This window comes from Vicugna pacos, chromosome 2 (genome assembly GCF_048564905.1).
Source record: "Vicugna pacos chromosome 2, VicPac4, whole genome shotgun sequence".
Lineage (NCBI taxonomy): Eukaryota > Metazoa > Chordata > Mammalia > Artiodactyla > Camelidae > Vicugna > Vicugna pacos.
In genome coordinates this window covers 7876422-7891043 of record NC_132988.1, presented here as the reverse complement: position 1 = coordinate 7891043, position 14622 = coordinate 7876422, and the positions used below count along the sequence as shown (strand labels likewise).

At 41.5% G+C, this 14622-nt stretch overlaps 1 non-coding gene across 1 annotated transcript; it reads right to left on the bottom strand.

Moving 5' to 3' along the window:
• Positions 1–1059: 1059 nt before the first annotated feature.
• Positions 1060–1166, bottom strand: LOC116276835 (U6 spliceosomal RNA). Its single transcript, XR_004186318.2, has one exon. It is a non-coding gene; the product is annotated as a U6 spliceosomal RNA (small nuclear RNA).
• Between the last annotated feature and the right edge of the window lie 13456 nt (positions 1167–14622).

Below are 14622 nucleotides of genomic sequence, written 5' to 3'. Positions count from 1 at the left end.
AGTTTGCAATTTTTTCCTGTAGTTTTTATTCATTTAACACTGTTTCTAAGATTCACCCATGTTATGGTGTGTAGCTACGGTTCCTTCATTTTAATTAATGCCTGGTTTTCTAGTATGTGAGCACACCACCCTGTATCTGTTCATTCTGCAGTCCTGATTTTTTGAGCTTCCTTACAGTTTCTGGCCACTACGAGAAATTCTGACATGAACATTCTATTTTCTACACCTTGTCTGATGGTTTTTCCTACACTGGATTCTGAGATACATTACCTGGTGCAGTGGCTGGTTTATCTGTGAGTTGATATCACTTTGCACCAAATTTAAGAGACATAGTAACCTCATGAAGAGCTTTGTTGAATACGGGCCAAAAAAGTTGAAATTAATTGAATTGTGGTGATGGGAGAGTAGAACTGTCAAGGAAAAATGAAACTTAAGGCAAGGGTAATTGTCTTCACAATTAAAGAAGGGAAAAGGTGTTTTAATGGAAAGCATTGAAAGGTCAATTTGTCTTGTGGTATTCTAAGAACATTTCCTTTTATTCCAAATTCTAGGTACAAAATTGAAAAGTTCTTGCTTATACATTGAGAGAAGATACCATACAGGTCACTAGCATGTGACAATGAGAACATATTAAGGAGATGAGCTGTTCATAGGGAGAATTCAGACCATTAGCCTGCACTGAACAACACCTTTTACCTTTGTATGTGAGCTTATATCTCACTGGTCTTCAATATTATGCAATTGATTAAGCTTCCCACTACACATAAAAATTATTTTTAAATTTCACAACTTATAAAAGAGTAGAGATAATTAAAAATATTTTCCTACCCATCAATTAAATATTAATAGGCATTTCAATTATTTTTTAAATATCCGTGATTCGGAGATCACCTAAGGGTAATGAGAATCTTTTGTCCCCTTCAGCCTCAAATTCCCAAAGGCTTTGAGATGACTTGCAAGCATAATGCACATAGTGGAATAGGGAAAAGAAAATAGAAATATAAGAAAATTCACTTAGAAGAAAATCTGAGGAGATTCCCTTATGGGTTTTTTTTTTTTTTAAATATGGAACGCTTCACGAATTTGCGTATCATCCTTGCGCAGGGGCCATGCTAATCTTCTCTGTATCGTTCCAATTTTAGTATATGTGCTGCCGAAGCGAGCACTATAGATTTTGAATTAACTTATTAACTTCTAGGTTCTGCTAAAGGATGGGGGAACATTTGCATTATCTAGAAAAAACTGTGTGCTAGAAAATAGAGAGTTGGCAGAGAGAATCCTGTTCTAGAGCCCATTTTAAGCACAGTTCAGAGTGATAATGAGAAAGAGGAAAAATAATGCTCTCTGCAAAGCTGACATTCAAGAGGGAGGAACGCTGTGGGTTAAGACCTACATTGTCCTAAATGAAATGAATATCAAGTCGTTGTCATTTTCACGATCCGACATGACACCATTCTGAAATAAAATGAATGGCACTTCGATGAGGAGCTCCTCGGTCCCAAAAACTACTTTGGTACCATTCCATCTGCTCATAGGAGTATGTGTAAGAGGGGTAGTGAATGTGGGGTCTGGGCAGGGAAAAACAGCCAAGTCAAAGGCCCAAAATTCCATAGTCATAATTTTTATTTCCATTTTATTTCTCTTTTCTCACTAGGAAATGTACATTTTCCACCCTCACAAAGACCATGCACTCAGCTCACTATTAAAATTGTAGTAAATCTTAGTCTATGAAGTTTAAAATACTGCTCTATCCATTTCACTTTTTTTTTTTTTGGTGATGACGCCAACATTATATTCTCTTATCAAAATTCAATTAAACAATACAGTATTATCAACTTATCAATAATATCATTATTATTAAAAGTATCATTTGGACCACATTTTTGGATTTCATTTTATTATCAACAGTATCATTTGGACTATAGTCCAAAATGTGTTGGTTAACTCAGTGGTGTTCCCACGTTCTTTACAACGTATACACATATCAAATCATGACGTTATCCACTTGAAGTATTATAATTTTATTTGTAAGCCTCAGTAAAGCTGATTAAAAAAAAGTTCTACCCAAAACAAAGGGGTTCCCTTTAATTCTTGGAGGTGATGTTTCAGAGGGGAGTATTGGACTCACGCTACTGAGCCTCACATCCCATCGGTTACAGGAGTGGAACAGTTTTACTGGCTCGACATCCTGAGATGGGTTCTGTCAATCAGTGTGTAACCAAGCAGGACCCTGTGAGACCTTCCTGGGACAGATCCCCTCTCCAATATCCTCTGTTGTAGCTCCTCTCTGAAGTGCCCAGATGATACTATCTCATGTGTATTTCCTGAGTATTTCAGATGCTAAAAACCACCCCCAGATGGAAGAAATTAACTACTTGATGATGGAGAGCACGTGGCCCCCAGACCTCCTGGCGCCTAGTGGGTGACAGTTGACCGCCCTCTTCCCTCAGCACCAACCAATCAGAGGATTGTGCACCAGCTGATCACATACCCTGTAACCACCCCCCCCCAACCTCCATGACCTGCTTTTAAATAGGCTTTGCTGAAACCCTTTGAGGAGTTCGGGGTTTTCCTTGGGCATAAGCCACTCTGTCCTCCTGGCTCCCCTCTGTGATTAACCTTTCTCTGAGATTAACCAAACTGCCATGTTTCAGTTTGTTTGGTCTCATGGTACGGCAGGCACAGGAACTTGCCTTTGGCAAGAAGTGAACAGGAGAAAAGGGGAGTCCACAGGACAGACCACATCTGTTCCTCTCACTAAGAAAATTCACAGGTAACATGAATATCTTCTTCCCTCATAACACAAGAGGTCAGCTGCTGACTGGATGAAATGGGGATGGTCTGGAGAGTGGAGGATAAGGCAGTGGTGACCCTGAGTTCCAGTCTGACTTTCTCCCTTGCTAACTTGGACTTGTTCTGGTCACTTAGCGTCTTTTCTTTTTCTCCATTTCCTTTTCTCTTTTGATAAAGAGATAACACCTCATGGAGGAAAGCAAATTAATGTTGTAATGTATAACCAGCTCTCTGTGTGAATTTTCTGAGACTACATGAAGCTGTGTTTTCAGTTTTTTAGGGTCTGATTGGTGATCAGCAGAAGGAGCCAGCAGGATTACCCCAGGCTGTCTGCTGCGGCTATGAGCGGAGCAGATGTTGCAGGGCCACCCCACAGTTCAGGCTAGATGACCTCCAGGGGACATTTATTCTGCAACTTCTGCGATTTGCTTTAGCTCTGTTATAAATGCCTTGTCCCTTGATGTTTCTTTCCCCACCCCCGTGACTTTCATTGCTTTATTAAAAAGCAATCTGGCTGTGAGATTAGCAGTGGGAAGTCTGGGACCCTCTTCATGAAAAATTAAACTTTTTGCTAAGTGCTGGGCTGGCACAGAGTGTCCCCACAGTGGGGCCACTAATCCCTTGTACTAGATTAGTCACCGAGGCAGCTTGAGGCTTAGCTTTTATTAATGTTCTTAAGAACTTGATTCAACAACTGTCCCTCAGTCCCTTCTCCCCAACACACAGAAAATCGAGAAATAGAAGGCAACGTGGTTTAATCATTTTTAGCGTGATAAAAATAATGGAAATGTATGACCCACTTACAGTGGAACAGAACGTAAACACAAGCAAAGATGAAATGTTGCAGAAAAATGTGTTACAGCTCAGATGTGACAGCAACCTGGATCTGGGCACGAGACCAAGCAGCACTCGGAGATCTGGAGAACTCAGGTTTATTACGCCAGCGGGCCCAGAGCAGTTAACACTCCAAGCTCTGGACCCTGTCTGTAGGTTTACACACGCTTTTATAGGCTGCCAGTTTACACTTTGCAACATCATATGCAAATAAGGTATAACAAAAGTTGAGTAATTAGAAACAAGCTTTGTAGAAATGGACCAATCAGGAGGGAGAGAAATAACCAACCAGGAGTGAGGGAAATGGACCAATCAGGAGTGAAAGAAAGAACCAATCAGGAGTGAGCTCAGGGAACCAATAGAATTTTAGGGGTAAATTTCACTTTCCTAGAAGTAAGCCCTTTCAGAGGCAAAAAGTGAGCTAGAGCCGCTGGGCCAGGGAACACAATGGTGCTGGCAGGAGAGCAGTGACCCTGCCTTGGAGGGGGGGTGCCCTGACAGTCTTTTTTATGGGGCTTCCCATCTCACTACAACAGTGGAGCATGGTGCCTGGGGCCACAGGGAAGCAGCCTTTGTTGTGATGGAAGGCTGGTCAATGCATGTTCAGTTCCAGTTAACGTCCAGCACTCAGTCCCCCAGTTGGGTGCTGGACAACAAGGCTCTCATCCTCAGCCAGGAACAGGAACCATTAGCATCATCATCCTCTTGTGACATGGAGGCGAAGGGAACAAGCCCCAACCAAACACAGCAACTCTAAAACCTCAGATCATGGCACAATCCTGTCTGTTTGTTTGTTTAATTTTAGTTCTTAGTTTTTATTGAAGTGTAGTCAGTTTTCAATGTTAGTTTCATGTGTACAGCAAAGCAATTCAACTATACATATACATACATTTTTTTTTTCAGATTCTTTTCCCTTTCAGCTCATTATAAGACATTGAATGCAGTTCCTTGTGCTATACAGTAGGGCCTTGTTGTTTATCTACTTTATATGTAGTAGTGTGTGTCTATTAATCCAAACTCCTAACCTATCCCTCCCTGCTATTTCTCCCGGTAACCACGGTTAGTGTTCTATGTCTGTGAGTCTATTTCTGCAAACCTGCCTATTTTAAGCTTTCATTTTCTATCCAAGGAGTGTTCAAACACAGTCTCTGTTTTCCTTGGTGATATTTCCTCCATTTTTCTCTGACTCCCAGTGTCAGATTACTGCTCAAAATTCAGCCTTCCACTTCCGATTTTTTGCCCATAATCTTTATTTGTGCCTGTCTCTTCCAGCATCTTTCTAATCACTCAGTGTTTATACTCACCACGAATTTTACTCTAATTTCCACTGCCCCTGTAGGCCAATTAAGAAGTGGCTTTGTTCCACTGTTTTCCAGTTACATCACTCTAGACAGCTGCCTGCCTCTCTGGGTTTGTTATCTTCATCCATTCAATAACTGAGAGTGGTCCTCTTAAGATTGCAGTGAGGATCAAATATGTTAGTATTTCTTAAGAGTTTAAGAGTTGTTGTGAGACACAGTGTCATGTAAATGCCCACTAAATAAAACTCAAATGCCTAACTACCTCTGCGTGGGGAGGACAGGTTGGGGTTAGTCTCAAAAAACCCAGCCTCATATTATCTGAGAAAAGCCAATTAACTCCTCTTTGTTTCCACAGTACGTACAAGCACAGTCACTCATCTTTCCTCTTGATATTTTGGTATCTGCGTTAAATTCTTTCTTTTACTTTCAAATCCTGCCATCATTCTGGACTATGAAATCCAGAGACACAATGGTTACTCAGTTTTTCTCGACTACGAGAATCTTCCCTCTCCACCTTTATCAGCCATACCCCAAGATAACTTTTGTGTAAGGCTGTGCAGTGCATGAACTGCACAAAGCACCCACAAGTGTGTGATCAAGGGCTGAAATCCACATGGGCTGAATAGATGCGGGACCCTGCTCTGCTAACGGAGCTCTGGCCCCAGGACCACACCCAGCACCTTTCAGTCACTCAAGATCTATGCCCCTTTCAGACCAATAGCCTTGGAATCGCACTGTCTTAATGCAACACACCCTGCTTCCAGATCATCCGCTGAGGACATCTATCACCTCCATTACCCGAGCCCATGGAGAATGCCAGCCTACCACCCTTCTTATTTCTCTCTACCCATCAGAATTTTCCTTAAATCATTTCACTTCTAATACAAATTAGATGCCATGAATAAATGTCTTCACTTATATCTCCTAAGCCTTCTGTAGTTATTTTGACTCATCAAAAAAATTTCAACAGCAGATGAAGGAAATGCCCCCCCTTATCCATGTATATACTGTCCACTGACATAAAACCTAAGCCTAAAAGTTGAGAGTTATATTTTATTCAGTGGACATTTCTGAGGACTTAAACCCCTTGAGCCCAGGATGACAGCCTCTCAGATAGCTCTGAGGGCCTGCTCCAAAGAGATAGGGGAGGAGCCAGGATATATAGGAGCTTTACAACAAAGACCATGTAGTCAGAACATCAAAGGATTACTGTTAATTAAAAACAAAACAAAACAAAAGAAAGAAAGAACCAGATAGTTCAAGTTAAGGAATTTGGCCCTTTTCTATGTAGAGAAAGGCACACAGCTCTGGGCTTATTCGCATCATTCCTTTGACATGCACCTAGCTAACCAGAGATGGCCATTGTCCTGTTCTTTCCCATCCTGAGTCCCCTCAGGATGCACTGTTGGGGAGTTGGCTGTAGAAGTTGGGCTGCCTGCTTGTCTGCATCCTGAGTTCCCTGACGGGGGTGGCGGTAGCAGCTGATGACTTAATGGCTACAGCATTCTCTGTTTACTGATATGGCTGGCAGTATTTTTCATTCACAACACCCAAACTAAGAAAGAAACTAGAGAATCTTTTATATTAGGGCACTGTGATACAACCAAAAATTCATGATCATTAATCTCAGAATTGGACATAATGTCACTTTATAATCAACTATCTGTTACTGACTCTCAGTCCAATTTTCTGCATTTGCTACAACAAATTTTCCCTAATATTCTCAAACTGCCATCCTCAGAGATAGCTTTGCCTCCTATTTTCAGTGAGAAAAGAAAAAAAGAGAAGACTGGAGAAGAATTACCTCACTTTGCAACAATCAATTCTATAAACATTTCTCAATATTAACTTCTTTTCTCCATTCTTCTGTTACAAGAAGAAATTTATAGTTATTTCCAGCTAAACCTATAATCCTTTTCCCATTGCCCTGTTGATACCTGAGCACAGCCTGATTTCTCTATTCCAGAAACGTCAGCTATTAATCATCCTTCCATGGCCCCTTCTCATTTTCCCTATCTTCAATCTTTTCATTATTATTAGAATATTCCTACCTGTCATTAATCTTGTTTCCTATCCTACTTTAATTCTGCTCCAAAGAGGTGGGGGAGGAACCAGGATATATAGGAGTTTTTGTAACAGAGATCATGTAGTCAGAACATTAAAGATTACTGTTAATTAAAGAAAATCAGATATCTGAAGTGAAAGAATTTGGTGCCTTCCTGTGTATGGGAAGATACAAAAGTCTGGGCTCACTGAAATCGTTCCTTTGATGGGCACCTTTGCTCTCAGGACCAGTATCCTGTTCCTTTCCATCCTGAGTCCCCTCAGGGGGCACCGTTGGGGGTAAGAGTACTGGCTGATGACTGGGTGGCTTCAGCTTCCTTTGTTTACTGATGTGGCAAGCGCTCTTACTAATTAAGGGCTCAAAAGTTTTTAACCTTAGTTTCCTCTAAATTTTTCTGATAATTTTTTTCAGAGCAGCCAGAATGACCTTTTTAAAGTGGTATGCCTGTTAAAATCCTTTAGTAAATCCTATTTCCATCCAAGTGAAGTCAGAGTTCTTAATATGGTTCCCAGCTCCCATCTCTCCTGCTCCATGGGGAGCTGCCTTCCTCCTGGTCTCCATCCTCTGTCCATGCTCATCGGTCCATTTGTTCTTTATGCTGTTTCCTCAGCCTGGAGTCTTCCTTCTTTCTCCATCCAACTAGTGGTTACTTGCTCTGTGTGTCTAAGTTTAATGTCTCTTCTCTGGATAATTTTCTTCGTCTCTCAGACTTTGTTGGGTCCTTCTTGACCTTCTCATGTAACACATTTTCTAAATGATTAACCCAGAAGAACTGCTTTCTTTTTGGGTACTTCTCACTTTTCAATTTGAGTTGTGATTCCTGTCTCGCTCCCCTCATTTTGTCCCTCACATGGAAAAATTTCTGGGCTCTGATGGATTACATGGCTTAATCCATTTGTAGGTGATGACATTTTTTTTAAAGTATCTAAATAGACCAAAAAAAATAGTACCTGCTTACATTTCAATTGGAAGTAGCAGGAAGTTGTATACAGTTAAAAAGGACATAGGTCACCTAATGAATTTTAAAATTTGTCTGGTTGATATCTATTCATTTAAAATATAGTCTAAAAAGTGTTAATGCATATATTTGATGCAATGATAAATGTGTATGTATAAATGAAAATTGGCATAGTAAGTTCCAGACAAGAGAAAAGTTTTACTGGTAAGAGGTAAACCAGTAAATCCTCTAATGGGATCATGAGGAAATACCAATACTGGTGCAAGTTTGTTTTATAATTCTAACACTTAAAATTAAAGAGGAGCATTGTAGCACACAAATTGATTTGGACGAGTTGACTCTCAGAAGAACACTTTGGCTCTGTGGAATACCTGGCAGAGAAATGTTATGTCCTCATGAAAGTACTCCGTTGGGGAGTAGGGGTGGGAAAGAGTCTAATAATGATTGAACTAAAATCAGCAAACAGACTGTTAAACCTGGGAGAGGTACCAGAGGTGATCGCATCCAAGCCCTTTACATGGCAAGTGAGGATGCTGAAACTGAGGGAAGTCTCCCAGATCAAGATGTATTTCCGGCAAACAGAGGAATTGATCAGAATCCCAGTCTCTTGACATATACTAGTGCTTCTTATCCTCTGGTAAACATTTTACTGGGCTAGATTTTAACAAGGAAAGAAAACAAATTCATGCCAAACTTGCATGCACAAAATATTGAACAATACATCATATTAATTTAGCAAAACACATAGAACATTTGCCAATTAGGAGCTTTTAGAAAACAGGATGTGTTTTATACAGTACAACATGTATAGTTATTAAGAGCATTAAGACACTCTGAGCAACTAGAAAAAAAAAATTAAAAAGGTAATAATGGGGAAAAATAAAAAACTTAAAAAAATGCAGAGGGACATTTTAATGGTAGATTTGGGGAAAACTGGTAGGCGATAAATGACAAGACTTGAATATTTAGACGGGGGGGGAGAAAGGAAACTCATTACTTGTAATTCATTGTTTGGAATTCTTCTTTGAGAAAGTGAGATGTCAGAAAATATTTGAATAAAAGGGTGCAGAATTCTTGGCAAATGGAAATGAATTATCAATGAGGCCAAAAATCTTCTGTTTGCTCCACTGGGTCAACCTGTTTAAACTTTTGCAAACTGCCTTGTGTCCTGGAAGACTGCCCCATGTAATTACATCAGTAAAATCCCAGGGTCGGCTGCCTCTGGCTTCTAATCGGGTTGAGCCAATGGGCAGTACTGTGAAAGATCTACAAACAAGGACAGAATGAGCTCAGAATGCATCCTTCCTGGGTGCCTCTGGCTGCCTGCGGCCCCCTGTGTGGGGCCACTCCTCCTCCTAAGGTTGCCTGCCCAAGGAAACCCTTTCTCCTTCTGAGTTGAGAAACTGCTCTTTTTAATATCCCCTGGTGCCTCCCCAGTTGGCATCTCTGCTGCTGGTGGGCCAATGTTTACACACAATCCTTTGTGCTCTCCTCATTCTGACCTTTGCAATTACAACTTTTATAAATACCTCCTCTTTAATAGATCTCCATTTTTATGATTTCAGTGGTTTCCTATTGGGTCCCTGATTGACACAATGACTGCCACTGGAAATGGTCCCACTAAAAAGGTCTTTAAAATGGAATTCTTAACTTTCATTTGTCATATATTTAAGGAATGTGTGGGCAACTTCCATTGCAAGGGAAAATAAGACACATGTCATTCACAGAAAGTAAAAAAAAAAAAAATTCAAAGTATCACCAGAGGGTACATGGGATGGAGTGCATTCAGAGGGCAAGGTCTTAGGAGAGCAGGGACCTCTGTGCTCAGTCACTATGGGCTGCAGACAGCCATCAGGGCAGCAGGCCTGGCACTGCCATCCTGCTTGAAAGACCAGCTCTCGGCTGGCATATGGGAATTTGGATTTGGATGCGGTCTCATTATTCCCAGAACTTCTAAGAGTAGCTAGCTGTTCTTAAACTGTTTATACTGTGTTCCCCCACCCAGCTTTATTGAGGTACAATTCAGAAATAAAAACTGTATGTATTTAAGGTGTACAAGGTGATGTTTTGATGCACCAAACAACATGCTTTATGTTGAACACCTGCCTTCCTCTGGGAGTCTGGAGTTTTGGTACATTTAGACTGTGAGTGCCTTTTTGACCAGCCATCAATAAAGGCCCTGGGACTGAGTCCCTAATGAGCTCCCCTAGGAGACATTGTGCACATTTTGCCATGCCTCTCTGGAGGAATTAAGTAAGTCCTGTATGACTCCACTGGGAAAGAGAGAGATGGTGCCTGTTTTCTCCGTACTTTACCCAATATGCATTTCCCCTTGCTGATTTTGCTTTGTCTCCTTTAGTTTTAATAAATCATAGCAGTCACGATTCTAAGAGTCATGTAATCCTTCTTGAAAAACTGTTTAATCAGTGGGTGGCTAGGGGGCTCCTCAACACACATGGTAACAAAAATGCTTTTTGTGATTGTGGAATCCCCTGGTTACTACCTAACCCCCTTGAGAGCATATATAGAAATTCAGATGAACTGAAACTAGGATTCTAAAATTAAGAATACATGTGGAGGCCAAAGATCTCCATAGCAGTTTTGAAATTTCTTATCTCTGGTAGACACAGGGTAGATACAGTTGGCCATCAGCCTTGCATTGCGAGCATCTCAAAGGAGCAGTACAAATTACTCCCTCTGTCCTAACAAGTTTTCTACAGTAAAGTAATGATGCTTATGGGAGAAGAATGAGACCCTAGGACACTGGCTGGAGACCTTTGTGCCGAGTTGAGGTGGAGAGACTTGAACATCCAAATTTCCACTAAATGTTCATGCTATAGGTGTCAAGCTATTCCCCTATCTAAGGGGCCCTAGTCCACGTCTCCATTAAAGCTCTCCTGTGCCGTTGGCTCATACCAGCCCTCTAGGATCCATCTTCTTTTCTTTTTCTACAAGGCAATTGTTGTGTTTGATTCTGACATGGTCTGCAGAGACCAAGTGGTATAAGACATGGTCCAGGAGGAGATAACCTGTACAGCAAGGGAATAATAAGAGCTTTCCAGTCTTTGTCTGCCCATCAGGCTGGATGACTAAACAGGATGGAAGAGGACATGGGTGCTGAGGAACAGAGGTGTGGACTCTGCTAAATAGATTCCCACTCCACAGCCAGTCTCCACCCATGCACCCTGCTCCCTCCTCCAGGATCCTAACCTGCACTGACTTCATCACTCGCTTGTCTGGCATCTGTTTGCGTTAAAGTACAAAGAAGCACTGGTCGGGATCAAGAGGAAGGAACAGGGTGAGGGGAGGGTACTTATTTCTCTGCTCCTGTCCTGAGAGCTCGCCTTGGCTTGGTGGTGTCCCTTTACGGAAGGTCTTTGGTTCTCTCAAGGCTGCACCCAACTCTCTTTCCTTTTCCTCCCTTCATTCCTCAGTGTGGAGGGGTGGTGACAGCTCTGCTACTGTTGACCTCTCTTCCCTCCTGTACTTTTTTGTGCTCCCTTTAATTTTCCTTTTTTTTTTTTTGCTAGTTTGTTTCTTTGCCAATACACTATTCAAGCGATCTTGAGTTTAGCATACCATCTCTGTCCTGTTGGAACTCACCCAAAGATGTAAAAAAAAAGTTGTGCTTGCTGTTGCAGCGGGAAATTGAAGAAAAGGGCATGAAACCAGCAAAGACGGAAGGCTCCTGAATAGAAAACAATGAAAGATGAGATGATCTGCGCGTGTCTATGTGGAAGACTACGAAGTGGAGGGTGAGGGGCTTTGTTCTTACCGAAGGTGCGATGAGCCCTCCAGGAAGGTACCGGAAATGGGGGCAATGGAAATTCGGCTTAAGACAGTGATGTTGTTACTCCATCTTCATAGCCATCATTATCCTTGTGAGCAGCAGCCTTCATTAACATCACAGTGACACAGAATGACAAGAATGACACCAGTGCTCCTAACTTCTTAGTAAGAATAGTATAAATAGCAGCAGGACATTTACTTATGTCAGGAAGTAATGCCCAGTTTTGAACGAAGCTATGATTCTAAGATCAGTGGGGAAAACTTGATGCTAGAGGTATAAAGAAACAGCCAAGGGAATCTGACCAAAAATTAGCTGAAGTACTATAGACTCCTCAGCTGACAGTGAGGATTCTGAAAGCTAATAAAAAGAGTATTAATTCCATGGCAAATATTTATTGACTTACTTTTAGGCACCAGGACTTGAATGAATTCTGAGGCTGCAGATGCAGATGTGAGCAAGGCAGACAGGGTCTCCTTTTTAAGTTCTTTAATTCATGAGTGTACAAATAACTTATGAACAGGGTAATTATCATTATTATTTCATTTATTCTTGGTTATTCAATAAAGTCAACTGAGAACTAGCTGAAATGCTAGTCACATCTGACATACAGACTCCTTTCCAATCTCTGTTTAATTTATCATCTAGGAAGCATTTTGCATTGATGGAGACATATCTGTTAAAGAGAGATTGAAAAAAAAGTGAAAAAGTCCTGTCAGTTATGCAGTTCAGAAAGTTAAGCATGAGAAGATTCATACTGGGATGCAAAATAAAACTAGTTTTTTTCTGTTTCTAAAGCTCACATTTCTCTAAGTTTCTGGCCTTACTGTGTCATAATTAGAAACCAGGTTATATTAGTTGGAATGAAATGTTCAGTCCTTTGGACGTGATCAGTTATTTAATTTCTCTCTTCTTGTGGACACTCCCAAATGCCCTTCCTTTTGTTATCTCAAATATTGGCAGCTCGAATAATTGTTATTCCTAGATTGATAAGATATTGCAAATATCATTCCTAGGTTGAAAAGATAATGTTTAATAAATGCGATTGGTTTTGAATTTGTAGGATTTTCTGTAATTTTAAGTGGATGCTGAAGGTATTCACTCTAGAGCACAGTATTAGCCTTGTCGCTTGGGCCTGGTTTCCATATTCTTCCAAAAAATATTATTTATGAGATGGAAAGAGTCAAAAGTATGGATCGATTGTATGGCTGTCCTTTTCCTGTCCCTCTGATAGCTAAAGGGATGGCATAGCTATAAATCTACAACAATGGGGATAAGGAGGAAGCTGCGAGAAGTTGTGTTCCAGCAAAGCTAAGGAGTAACTTCAGAAAGGGAAAAATATGAATGATCAGGAAAAGGACACCCACACCCGAGAGGGGTGGAGAGGGTTCCCAGGTGAGAGAGAAACCATCTCGCTCAGAACAGAAGGCTCGAGGGAGAAGATCTCCAGGAGAACGTATGCAGCTCTTGCGCGTGTCACTAACACACTTTGACACACGGAGTGTGGCTTGTGGGCTTCGAGGACAAGGAAGAGGCCCCACAGAGAGCTGCAGGGGGCTTCAGTCACATAACGTCTGCTGTGCCCTCATCACTCACGTCATGAAGACAAAAATCAGGAAACACAGAAGACGTTCATCTCTCAACATGCAATTGTTTTAGCCCAGCTGACAACCCTGAGTTAGGACCTAGCACCCCCCTCCCAAACTTCCTGGAGTGTACCAGACTGCCTCCCTCCTCCCAGAGATAAACACTTCCTTCTCCAGGAGTAATGAACTTAAGCCCTTAGATAATAAGCAACTAACGTCTGGAAATCTTCAACACGACCCCCTACTTTAAAGTACTGACGTGGTCAGGCCCTTCCTTATAAAAAACTCTTAAGAATCTGCCCTCGGGGCAGCAGACGCCTCTTGTCTGTCTGCCCACCTGTGCCGGCAGCAGCGTACCTAATAAGCTTTTCCTTCACTTTTCTTTGTTTCTGGCAAATTCTTTTACTGCCAGTGGTACTGGTCTGCCTTGTCACACGGCACGGATAATCCCATTTCTGTAAGAATGCTGATGAGATGAACAATGAGCTCATGAGACCATGATAGCTATTTCTAATACGTATTGTGTTCCTTAGTCCTTTCTTGGGGGAGGGGCACAAAATAGTAAACCAATTTCTGAAAAATACGAAGAAGTTGTGTAATTGTTAACATAACAGAAAGCTAACATGAATGATAAGAAAGCCGAAAAGCCAAACAAATTTTTTATCAACTATGCAAGAATCCTTTTAATGAACTCCATCAATATCTGTCTATAAGGATCTGCATGAAGACATTTCCTCAAGGAAAAGTCTCTCCTCCTAGTAAGTCTGTCTCTCACATTAAGTAGAGCATGTCTAGAGGCAGTTTTCTTTCCCAGTTGACTGGGGGCTCATGACAAGTCTAGCAGTTAGAAGGGGACAGAGAAAGGTAATAACAAAAGATATCTACGGCAGATAATTGAGACTAGCCCCCTCCCCAAATCAAGCCAAAACAAAACAAAGGCCTAACATTTATGACGCAAACATTTCAAAATAAAAAATGTATAAGTTCTTGCAAAACCCATGCCTTATTTCTGTCACCACTGGCCCAGTGACCATGCAAAACCAGACTCCCCACCCTGCCTGGATCAGCCACTGACCGTGGGGTGAAATGTGACATGTTTTGGTTCATGTTAGGTGAATGCTGAGCTTTCCCTAAGCCCTATACCTCAGGAACACAGGATGATTAAGAAATCCCTCCACTCTGGGTGTCCCAGGAAAGGGCTTACTGCAAAGAGCCATGCTTGTCCCATATGACCTTGATGGGACTTGGAGGATGGCCTTCTTGTTGACCCTGGTCAAGGCTGGGCACCCATCTCCTTC